We start from the raw sequence: 12,301 nt of genomic DNA, 5'->3' as shown, positions 1-12,301 counted from the left end.
GTCAAGTGTGTGTGTGTGTGTGTGTGTGTGTGTGTGTGTACATAGGTGCATCTTGACCTTTATGCTCTATTGATACCTCCATGGTGTGATTCAAACCAAGTCCACTGACCTCCATTTACTGTATAATGTGTAGCACTTCTCCTCTGTCATTGTCCCTGAGAAAGAGAGAGAGTGAGAGAGGGGGGGGGGGGAGGGGAGGGATAGAGGGAGAGAGACAGTCCTCTGTTGGGTGTGTCTTGTAAAAGGAACGGCCATACGGGGCCAATGAGAGCACAGGAAGCTCTCAGAGTGGAGACACGCAGAAGAACACCACACATTCGGTCATACACACACAGATTAACCGCGAGTAAGCTGTGCCGCTCGTCTGGGATAAATACGCTCGGAGAGGGAACAGCTGAGCAAACAGCATCAGTGGGGAGGGAGGGAGAGAGAGAGCGGGGATGATGGACTACTCATCCCAGCACCGCGCTGGGGACCGGCTGCCACGTTGGATATGTATCACACCAGAGCCCCAGAGAAGGACTACCAATGGAGGTAACCGGCTAACAGGCGTACACGTGCACACGTCTCACACACACGTCTCACACACACACACACACACACACACACACACACACACACACACACACACACACACACACACACACACAGTGCTGCTGCTGCTGCTGCTGCTGCCAAAGTGTCACTTGTGTTTCTAACTAACACAGTAAGTGAATCACTTTGGGTGATCAGGGGAGACATCTTTTGTATCTACTGGGGAGGAAGTGATGATGGATGGGGGATTCCCAGGAAACTCCTCTCAGATGTATAGGCTCTGAACCAAGTCACGTAAATCAAAGCAAAGCAAAGTCTATTCATTCCAAATGGGTGTCATTCGTGTTGGTTCAAAACATTTACTGTGAACAAAATGACATTAATGGCCACTTGAAGCAGCTAAAAATGGCTGCGCCCTTTTGGCAGATGGCAATGCATTTGGCAGAGTTGTTCCTATATAGAGAAATTATACTAAAATGCTATTTTTGTGCATGTCTTAAATATTTCTCTCTGAACAATTGTTTGAAAGGTCATGATTTTCATCCTACCAGATGGCCACTGCAATTGAGGGACGGGGCATGTGGTCTAAATAGATCCAGAGGTATTACGCTGTGATATCTGTCCATGTTGAACAGCCCACATTATGAGGCCAGATGGCCTGATGCTGATAGGGTCAGTTATGAAGCAATGAAGCCGGTGTCGTTAGGCGAGATAACAGTGATCCGCCACATTAATCCATCCCTACATTGTCCAGATGAAACTGAATGTGAGTAGCCATTTGTTTAACAGCCCTAATCTAATTGGTCGTGTCCCCGCTTTAAGCGGAGTTTGATGGCCTCTGATGGTCCTTTTGATTGTATTGATACTTTTTCCCCTTACCTTTCCATCTTGACGTTTTTTTTTGTTTTGTACTTCAAAACAGAGGCGTCATTTCCAGAAAAAAAGACTTGCATAATGCAAATATAGTGGAAACAGCTGATCTACAGGCTCACACAACATATCGCAATGCAACATGCTCTGAACTTGTAGATATGTTATTTTTACTGTAAAAATACGTTTTAAAAGGTTTGCCTGTAATGACATGCCCAAAATAGGGACAGCAGGAAGTGCTTTATGAATGTATGGTTGCAGACAAGTAAACAAGTGTCTACAGTATAACATGTAGATGAATGGGCATGAGATGCACTCAGCACCACTGATCTAAAATCAGACTATTCCGCAAAAAATAAAAACATTCGGAGATGTGGAAAATAAACATAAAAGAACTTAATTTGAAGTTAAATGCGAACGATAGGGGGTTGCAATTGGTGTCTCATGGGACCCCAAATGCTTCCAAAGCATGTTGTCGATGCAGTGTGTGGACTGTTCTGTGATACAGACCATAAACAACTACAAAGTTAATATATTCCTGAATTTTGTCAAATGGCTCAAAGTGAGATCATTGATCTGGAAACTGGCGTCGGGTGCTTTTGATGGATGAAAAAAATAGCCTACCCTTCAGGTGGTACATAAACGTGTCTATTACCATGGGAGATGTGCTGTGTCATTTAGATCTAAGCACACCAGCTACATCTTAATGGACACCTTTGTCGCGTTGAACACATCACCATATCTCCTACCCCAGTGGTTCTCAAACTTTGACATTCGAACGTCTCCCCTTAACTTTGACAGTGTACAAATAGAACCAAATGGACAATTTGTACACTGTCAAAGTTAGACTTGTAAGGGTCAATTTAGACCCCCATAAAGGAACCTAGAGAGTCCCTGATATCCATTTTGAGAACCACTGTCCTTCCCAATACATTCAGAACTAATAGCTGGCTCATAGCCTTTCTGGAGATATATAATCCTTTAGACTTCCCTTTGTCAACGCCACCACCTTGTCAAATATAATCATTTCCCCGGCCCAAAGGGAACGGTAACAAAAAAGGAAAAAAAAATCAACTGTTTAAATGAATAGGTTGGGCTCAGTGCGATTAAGGCCCTAAATTAAGTTATAGCATTTAGAATCCACTTTTGTTATGAGAGCTTTAGAATGACATTGGCATGGTGGCCCCACTTTGTTGGTTCCTTGCTCAATTTATTTTTCATTGAAACCCTCTTTTCAGTGTCGCTTCAGGCATCAAGAGCTAAATTAGCCGTGCCACTGCTGTCTCATTTTACCACGCTGACATTTCTAGGACAGACCTGTTGTCGCTGAGCGGTGCTCAGGATGTATGCGGAGGGAAAAGAAATCCAACACATTTATGTCAAAGGAACATCCACTTGAAAGCTTCACTAGACAATGACTGGAAAGCCTCCAGACAGCTCTCAAGTAATTTTACTTGTTGTAACTTTGGTTTGTTATTGTCAGTTTCTTTCCAGTCATTCACTTTCAGAACCTGTTGATGTCACAACTACTTGCTTGGGTTTGAACCAACTAGTTGTTTGGGTTTGAACTGCCAACTGTTCCCCTAGCTGGTATCTGTTAGTAGAGACCTTCTGGGGTTGCTTGGCAACCTTTTTGGGACTATTTTGTACGAGCGGCGATGCACTCCAAGATGGTAAAATACATGAAAATAACAGACTTGTCTCTGCCAAATACGGTATTATCCTATACCAGGACACCTCGGAGTGCATTCATGTGCTTATATATCGTCGTTGTCGCGTGGAAACCTTGTATGTCCAAAACCGTTCGTTTTTTATTTATCATCTAAAAAATATACTAAACTAGTGAAAACAGCCGACGGTCTTGTATGATGAAGCAGGGCTTTGCTTTACCAAAAAACGTACACATTTAAAACATACAAGGTTTCTGCCCGACAGTGACGATATCCTTGCCTTTATTGATACTTAACAGGGGGAGTAACAAGCAGCAAAGGTCCACAGGACATCAGAGCCTTACCACTTGGCTATCAGTGTCCCCCCAACAGTGAATACATTGTTGACCATTGATGTTGAGGCATTGAACGGTGTATCCCAGGGCTCTGTATTTGGTCCGCTCCTTTTTCCTCTCTACGCCAAAACTATTCGCATTGCACACGTTGGCGCGTTGCATTGCACTGAATGTTTTAACCTCAGAATAGGGACGCTAGGGTCCATGTGGTTCATAGATATCTGCCCGTCAGAAGCAAGTATTTCCTGAGGTCATTCATGAATGATATAAGAGTTACAGGATTTCCCCCCTGGTCTGTAAGGGGGCTGGAACATCCCCTGCCAGTCTTTTTTCTGTCTGCATGGTGTACTGCCTCCTGTGGCTTTTGGTTGCCGCTGAGGGCATTGTGCACTGAAGTGCAGCTCCCTGGGAGCGACATGAGTCTACGGCTCAGCGTTTACCCTAGCCACAAATCTGATTGTCACATTAAATATGAAAAAGAGGCTCAGTGGAGGGTTAAGTCAGACAAAAGCATGCGGAAGCTCTGAGTGATTGTATCCGTTTCACATCACAGCGCAGTATAAATGTAGAGCAATAGTGCATATTCAAACATCATGCTACTGTTCTATACAGATGATTTGCAAAAGAGTGCACATACAAGTGCAGTGTGTTTACGTACATGAGTATGCCCAACACTTCTGTGTGTGTGTGTGTGTGTGTGTGTGTGTGTGTGTGTGTGTGTGTGTGTGTGTGTGTGTGTGTGTGTGTGTGTGTGTGTGCGTGTGCGTGCGTGCGTGCGTGCGTGCGTGCGTGCGTGCGTGCGTGCGTGCGTGCGTGCGTGCGTGCGTGCGTGCGTGCGAACCCGATGTCCAAACACAAAATGAACACCTATCACCCTTGCTTATGCATCAGTAGCTCTCTCTCTCTCTCTCTCTCTCTCTCCCAAGCACTTGGCGCTGCCAACACAACAGATTGTGCGAGCGGTTGATGACGGCTCCTTGGCTTATCAAGGTCCCACGGCTTCCACGCTGGGCCACTTTGTCATTCACTTCAATTGCGCCAGCAGGCCTGCCTGCCACCAATCTCGGGGGAGGGTGGGGGTGGTTTCTGCTCGTTACATCAAGGTTAAATAAAATCGATTCCTATGCCCACATAATTAGGCATACCAAATTGTTAATTACTCTGAGACCTGGAGACCTGGTGATGGAAGCTGTGGGGGCGTCGGGGAGTAGGAGGAGAGAGCTAGGCACACTTCGTCCTGGGGGAACAGCGGCAGTTTCCATTGTTGTGCGCTTGAAAGGGCTGTTGTAGTTCTGTAGGCTTGAATAAGATGAAATGGCAACCTTTTTATAAATGTTTTTGTTTCAGTTCGCTGTTTGGAAATGTTCTTTCTAAAGTTCTACAGGACATATCGGCGCTGTCGGGCAGAAACTATGTATAACAATATTTAAACTTTTTTTGGGGTACATTGATGTCCTACTTCGTCAAACAAGAGTGTCGCACAAAAGCAGTGAAAATGGCAGAACTCATAACAAAATGTTTTTGAAATAATAATAAAAAAGTAATGGTTTTGGTTTCCACCCAACGGCAACGATATCCATTATGTTGAGTTGCAAGCAGGTATTTGTCAGGACAGCAAATGAAAGACAGGTTGTCCTAAACTTTGATAACAACTCTTTCCTTTGAAGTGTGGGTCTGTCCTAGATATCATCTTGTGGGTTTGAAAAGTGTGCCAAAGACCATTTCACGCCCCACGACTCACATTGGGCTTTGGGTCAACGGTTAACCCCCCCGAAAATAACATTAATGTCAGACCTGGGAGCAAACATTGTTATTTTTCTTTTGGCAAGAAAAACAAAACCTGATTCATTTTAAATCACAGTGTGTGTGTGTGCTTACGTGTGTGCGTGTATGCGTGCAGCGTGCGTGCCTGCTTGTGTGAGTGCATGCATGCGTGTCTGCCAGAAAATAGCATTGTCAGACCATTTTAGCTGAAGCTTCTGTGAGATTACATTTCCCCAGATTAGCTATTCTGGGGAGCAAAATGGCCTTTTTGCGGCGTAACAGGCTTGTGACGGGAACCACTCCTGAGGGGAGAGAACGGATCTGTGGGTCACTGTGACTTCTGAACCAGCAGAGATGTGGATATAAGCCTCTGGTGCTGCTGTTTTGAATTCACGGCACTGCGTGTGGCACATGGACACACATATGCGCAGACACACTTGTGCACACGCACGCACACACAGAGCATAATCACGCACTTGGGCTAACTGACACATGTAGGCGTGTTTGTGTGTACGGCGCACACATGCCTGAAATTACACTTCTCTCTCTCTCTCTCTCCCTTGCTCTCTCTATTTCTCTTTCTCAAATAATTCAATTTCAATTCAATTCAAAGGTGCTTTATTGTCATGAGAAAACATACATTTACATTGCCAACGCAAACATCTCTCTCTCTCTCTCTCTGATGCAAACACCCACACAGTTTCTGCATGGTGAATTGTGTTTGGCTGGGCGATTGACAGATGACCAGCAGAAGATCTGCCCCCTTCTCAACTTTTGACACAGAAAATCCCTTTCTCCACATAATCTTAAATCCTTGCATTAATCTGCTTTGTGTGTGTGTATGTGTGCGCTCGCACGGGCATGTGCGTTTCTCCATGTGTCCATTGACACACTTGTCTTGTGAATACGGGTGTGCACTTGAGTATGTTGTGTGAGCCTGCTACTTTTTACTGTTCATGTGTTTGTGCCTGCATTTTGCGCAGGATTGTCTCCGTGCTCCGTCGCATTTTGCTGACTCAGCTCTTCACCCCACTCGGTAGTAATGACTATGGGGTCGGGAGTGACAGGCCTCACACTATGACTCCATGCATTATTTAGCTAATGGTTGGGTGACAGATGCTGAAATGATTGTACTGAGATACACTGTTCCTGCAGGTGACTGCCTCTTACCGCTACCCAACACGCACGCACACAAGCATGCCCACAAGCACGCACGCACGCACGCACACACCTCTAACCCACACCCACAACCTTTGCTCACCTCTCCCTTTAGTAAGTGAAAATTGTTCAGGTTATCATGTTGGTAAGGACTATGCAAGGGCTTATGTGTAAAGGCCTCTCTGATATCCACACAATTATTTGAGGCTACTGTAAGCCTTTAGCTGTACACTCTAAAAACAAAAACTAGGCTCTACTCAATTTTATTGGTGAAACATTTTTACACTCAAAAATATTGAGTAAATATTACTGTTATGAAATCAGGTAGATGATACTCAATTAATTTGAGTAAAAGTAACCAAAACTTTTACGTACTTATTAACAACTAAAATTGAGTACAATGACCTAAAGAAATTGAGTAGATATAATTAAATTATTCAGTCAATGCCACAAAAGACTACAAGTAAATACATTGAAATATTAAGTAGATCTAATTGAATATTAGAGTATGATTTAACAAAACAAATATGTCACATTTACTTTATTCATTTACTTTTATTGATTTAATTCATATAGTACCATTTACCCCTTTCATTTACTTTACCTTTTACTCCAGGAGTACATGATGTCAAATGAATACACATGAAATAATTATGCAGATAATTATGTTTTTAATCAACAAATTTTGACCAGTGTAACACCACATCAAGTATGAACATTCAACATACTTTAGTATGTAAATGACATGCAACAATGCCTGCAAAAACAATATGTTTAAAGATAATGATCAGGAAAGGGGTATCCCTGACACTTTTAAAATTCTGTTTACTAAAGAGCAGTGTGTGTTCACAATACTGTATATAAGTACCTCTAATTGAACTGTGCATACTGTAAGTAAGCAGTCTGTCAAACATTATGCACCATAAGAACAATGAGCCCATCAAATGAACAGTAAGTCATAACCACAAAATACATTAAAGACAGTCAGAGGCCATTTGGCATGAAAGAAAATCACAACTTGGAATATGAAATAATAAATAAGCATTTACAGTAGCTCAACATTTAAACATATTGACTATGCACACGTGTAATGTCTATGCTAAACTGACCTGTTTGCATTATGACTCGAATGCACCAGAAACAAACACTTTACATTAACTAATTACTATCAGCAACAAATACCATTGCAAAAATGCTGTTTTGACAATAAATCCACTTTCAGTAGGTTATACCCACTTTCTGAGAGCATCTTGCTGAACAGTAGTCGGCAAGCAGACATTTTTTCAGTCTCTGAACTTTGGCTGAAAGGTGTCCAGGATCCAACTCAACTGGAACATCTCAAGACCATATCTGAGGTTCTTGGGGTATCTCAGATTAAAGGCATAGAACAGTCCCAACAGATAGCAGCAGACCCCCAAGATTGTTGAGGGCAGTGATGCCCTTAATCACAATACCTACATCAGTAGGTTCATTCATTGAGTCCTCTTGGTTCTGCAGCAGGTAGATCTTCATCTTCATCATCACCTCCTCTGTCAACTTCTCTTCTACTCTGACAGGTGCACCAGCAGCTTCCTTCCTGCACACATTGTGAAGATAATTGTTTAGAGCTCACTTTCAGGCTAAATGTTACAAGACACACAGACACACATTGAGCAATCCTAGCTGTCTCCACACATGCAGCCCTGGGCATAATCTTGAATCAGTTGGACCAGACATGCAACGGATGCAACAGCCATTCAGCCAATGTCACAACCTCATTCTCTGGACATCACTATGCTGTTCCTTTGCATGTGATGGTCTCATCCACGATGACATTAAAACGTCAAAACGTTTATTTTACTAACTTGAAAGTCCTTGATCTTGACACTATCTTCTTCCAGATGGTCGATGAGACATCGGATGATGACCTCTCGTGTTCGTTGATTGGGGATTCCTCTCTGCAGAATAGAAAAATAATTATTTGAACAATAAAGAAAAAGTATGACTGCACTTTCATAACTAACATAAACTTTGGCAATACAATTGTTTCCACAACCCAGTTTTAGCAACGGAAGCTGGGAGACTGTCCTTAGTAGCTATTAAAGGAGTAGTTCACCCCCAAAATGACTTTTTTTCTATTGATTAGTCATGCCATGGAGACTTGAGTTCAATAATATTTTTAGTTTTTTGTCGCATTCCTAAGACAAAAATGTGTTAACAATAAATTTACCCCCATTCGTTCCAGATGGTGACCCGTTTCGACCATCCGGAATCAATGGGGGTAAATTTACTCGAATCAAATTTTTGTGTGTGTGTAAAAACTAAAAATATTATTGAACTTTACTCTCCATGGCGTGACTAATCAATAGAAAAAAAATCATTTTGGGGGTGAACTACTCCTTTAAGACATACATTTAGAAATGAATAATCAGGAGAGAGAGAGTTGCAGGGGATAAAGATGAGTTTAGCATAAATTAATATAGTAATTATTAGATTAGATTAGATTAGAGTTTATTGTCATTGTAACAGTACAGTACAGGTACACAGGCACGGTTTCATTTGTCAACGATCAACTCATTTTCAAAGAACAGTACACATACAAGTACATTCACAGTACAACGAAAATGTAATTGTCATTAGCCAGGTGAAATATAATTAAAGCAGTTAGAGTAAATGAAAGTTTCATACCTGAAGTACAATACTCATTTGTGCCCAAACTGCCCTTCTTGGACTGGAACATGGACAGTAGTTTGGGGGTATAGAAGTCCAACATTGCCATACATTTTGGCTCAAGATTCAGTGTGGTGATCATCCTGAACTTTGCACTAACCTGGAAGACAGAGATGAGGGGAAGAGAGTAAAAAAGAAGACATGTAGATAATAATGTAGGCCTATACCTGTGCATTTTATCTTCATTGTACACACCATTGTATGCAGCTGTGCATAGCTTGTAATAAATGCAAAAAGTCACAATGACTAGAGGGCTTGCACATTCCTCTCACTGTAACCTTAACTAGCTGCAAACCTTTGTAAAGAACATAAGTTATACCCAATACATTTGTGTAGCCTATATGCACAAAGATACAGTAAATCTACTTACCAATATTTGCAAACACTCTCCAGGTTTCTTGTTGAAGAAGATGTGTGCTGCTGCTGTTTGTTGACAGAATGTTCCAGTAGAACTTTCCCATGAACCCTTGTATACAATTTTGAATCTTAGTCATATCTACTCAATTGTTTAAGTTGTTGTGAGAGATGAAAGATTATTACGTTGGAATGAATAATAATTAAGGGTCTTTTTAAATTGATCCATATAAGTACTCCATACTCAAATAGTATGAAGGGAAATTACCAAAACAAATTGAGTATAATTCATGAATAAAATCAGTTGGTCAAATACTAATTTATTCTCATGAAATTAACTCAAATAATATATGTACATCTAACTCAAAAAGAACAGTTGGATTTTTACTCATTTTGTTTGGTGTGACCTACTCAAACAATCACATACATGATATTCAGTGATTTTATTGAGTAAATATAACTTTTTCTAATAGTGCTATTTACTCGGTCACAGAATTCTTTCTTAGAGTGTATAAATACACAACACAATTTAAAATGAAATAACACAGTAATAATCATGATGCCTGGTCTCAAACAGAAACAAATTAAGGGTCTCCTCCAACCTCCACGGCAAACCAAACACCTGTTGCTCATCCAAAGGGCTATACAATCCCTCCTGGCTAATTAGGCTGGGCTGCAGGCAGTGCTCGCATTAGCACCTGTACCTAGATTTATAATGGCTTTAAGTCTGCTAGGGACGTTTTATTTTTACACCCACTACTGGCCCTGTGCTTGAGGTCAGCCAAATTATAGCAACAGTGGCAGACTTGGGAACACAAAGGTATTTAGGTTATGTGATTTGGTATAGGTAGTATATTCCACAGATACATCGTGCTACATTGTTCAAACTCACAACAAGACAAGACCAGTCCATTTTAATCGCAATTTTTACTTTGTTGTACAGCAGTGTCGTGTGCCGGAAATAGCTGACCTACAAGCTTACAACGCGCTGTGGAAGCGACACGTTGTGAGCTTGTAGGTCGGCTATTTTCAGTGTGACACTGTAGTACAGTGGAGCACAATTTAAGCGATAGAACGCTGCAAGGAAAATAAAATTGTGATCTACAAGCTTGTAAAGCGTGCAACACGTTGCTTTTACAGTAGATCACTCTTGATCACAATGAGCTTAGATCAGATATCTTATACTAGTAGTAAGATGCCTAAGGCTGGACACGGAACACCATACTGTATATGGGCATAGGACACGGAACACCATATTTCTGACATCACTGATACTGCCGCCTGTACTGCGCATGCATTGCCGCCATGGTAACATCTGCATGCTGAAATAATGCCCAAATTTGGAGATGACTGACATCACTGATACGTCTGTGTTCTCCAACATTGCTTCTGAGTCTCCTACATTCAATCCCTCATACACTGTGCACACGCCCGGGCAAGGTTCTAGTTTTAGCTAATTTTTACATTCCCAAAAGAGATACTCCAGTTTGAAAGTGATTAAACCGCCACAATAATCTTAACTCATCTAGTGCCGTTTGCGTGATGTCACGCAATAAGTACTAGAGTACTTACAGTGCCGAATGCGTGATGTCGCGCAAAAAGTAATAAATTACTGTAACGTTGAGTACATTACCGAGTAGAATGGCCGGATGTCCGGAGACGAAAATCCGCGCTGATTTGTCATCATCACGGCTCCACGAGCACACAATAGTCATCCCATAACATTGAGGTGGACGGCCGATCTCATCTTTAATGTCCATTATCTCAAAACAACACTTTAGAAGCGAAGATGGAGGCAGATGCTCGCTTATATAACACATGTATAAACGCTCCATTGCAATCCAGCATGGCACCACGTAAACAATGATCGGTTCCGGCGCACGACCCGATGACGTCAGACCGGAAGTGATCACGCTGTGGCACTTCTGGCTTTCAAAATAAGAGAGTGCAAGCGGATGGAGCCTGCGTGAGGCACTCTGGACATCATTGCGACCGAAAATCGCGGGCACAAAATGAGTTAAGAATTGAATTTGAATTTAAATTAAAATAAAAAATAAAAAATCCTTTCAGTTGCCCCCCCTGTCGCCCCCTCTGGGGGCTATGATCCCCTCTATGAAAACCTGTGAGATAGACAGCAGCCCAGGAGGCACGCTCTTATTGATTAACTAGTGATGACTGTGTGGTTACAGTGAAGGCTGTCCGCCTTCATTTGAAGGATCTCAATGGAACAGTTGAACTGTTAAGGAACCATGGAAATGCCCTCCCCTATTTCAGGTTGTGTGTATTTAGGACAGATGAGCGAAAATATTCATCAAAGAGTTTTTCTTTTTGTTGTAAATTGCTAGCGTGAATGCAGTGGCTTAGAAGAGTCTATCAACCGTACAAATTTGCTAGGGTTTTGATGAATTATGGTCAGGTTCATTTAATTGTATTTCCACCATCACATGATTGCACTGTGATCAGGCTTAGCTCTAAATTGCCTTGATGCAGCACATGGTTTGTGGTGAATGAAAACAAGTAATTGATCTAGTTTATTAACCCTGCTATGAATCAGCGTTCCCACTGCACCTGCTACACTGTTTCTTTTACTGACACAGATAAAGGTACATTAGTATGTTTTTTAGAGAGGGGGATGGTGCTCAGATGCTGTTTGGACATGGGCTCTCATTGTGTGCCTTTGTGTTGTGTCATCCAAAACCTAACTGGAACAATGTGGAGTGTGGGCCTGTCTAATGGGAAATGTTAATTAGTCTATTGGATGGGAGCTTGTTCCCTCCTGAGTATAGCTTTTTCTGTGTGCTGCCCTTTGCTGTTTACAAAGCCAAGAGTGTGTGTGTGTGTGTGTGTGTGTGTGTGTGTGTGTGTGTGTGTGTGTGTGTGTGTGTGTGTGTGTGTGTGTGTGTGTGT

The 12,301-nt window shown here is 41.9% G+C and overlaps 1 protein-coding gene across 1 annotated transcript in view; it reads left to right on the top strand.

Moving 5' to 3' along the window:
- The window catches only part of kazna (kazrin, periplakin interacting protein a), a gene marked incomplete at both ends in the record, with an annotated part of 259,876 nt that overhangs the window by 125,612 nt on the left and 121,963 nt on the right, over positions 1–12,301 (top strand). The window lies entirely within an intron of this gene.

This window comes from Nannobrachium achirus, assembly GCF_963921795.1.
Source record: "Nannobrachium achirus genome assembly, chromosome: 9".
NCBI classification, from domain to species: domain Eukaryota; kingdom Metazoa; phylum Chordata; class Actinopteri; order Myctophiformes; family Myctophidae; genus Nannobrachium; species Nannobrachium achirus.
The sequence above is the reverse complement of the archived record's forward strand: the minus strand, read 5'-3'. Positions and strand labels throughout refer to the sequence as shown.